This window comes from Gavialis gangeticus, unplaced genomic scaffold (assembly GCF_001723915.1).
Source record: "Gavialis gangeticus isolate Ggan-Ray unplaced genomic scaffold, GavGan_comp1, whole genome shotgun sequence".
In the NCBI taxonomy this organism is placed as follows: Eukaryota; Metazoa; Chordata; order Crocodylia; family Gavialidae; genus Gavialis; species Gavialis gangeticus.
In genome coordinates, this window is record NW_017729010.1 from 72,624 (window position 1) to 73,033 (window position 410).

A 410-nucleotide genomic window follows, 5' to 3' on the forward strand; every position below is an offset into this window, starting at 1 on the left:
CATCCGAAATGTCAGATCGTCTCCCAAGCTGTGTTCATCTTTCCTAATTAATCATCAGTAAGGGAGAGGAGCTGACTCAGACTCCACAGGTTTGGGCAGGAAGGTTGTAGGGCTGCCCCACCTCCCCTTCTGTGAACATCTGCTCTCGCTTGATTGAAAGCTGCAAGGTTTTGGGTTCAGGGGAAGAATCCCTGACCCAGCATCCTAGTGCTTGTTCATCAGTAATGCATTTGAAAAGCAGAGGTGCTCACACCCCACGCATTATAGATGTACAGTAAGTGGGGACAGCACAGGGGGCTGCAGATGAGCTCTCGGAGGCAAAGTGCAGTGCTCCCGCCCATCGGTGCCCAGACACAGCACACTGGCACATAGGTCTCCACCGCATAGTAATTAATATCCTGCCTGGCATC

General features: G+C 52.0%; 1 protein-coding gene across 1 annotated transcript in view; it reads right to left on the bottom strand.

Annotated features, from left to right (window-relative positions):
• P2RY2 (purinergic receptor P2Y2) overlaps positions 1–410 on the bottom strand; it is a 61,318-nt gene that overhangs the window by 47,302 nt on the left and 13,606 nt on the right. The gene's annotated exons all lie outside the window — the stretch shown is intronic.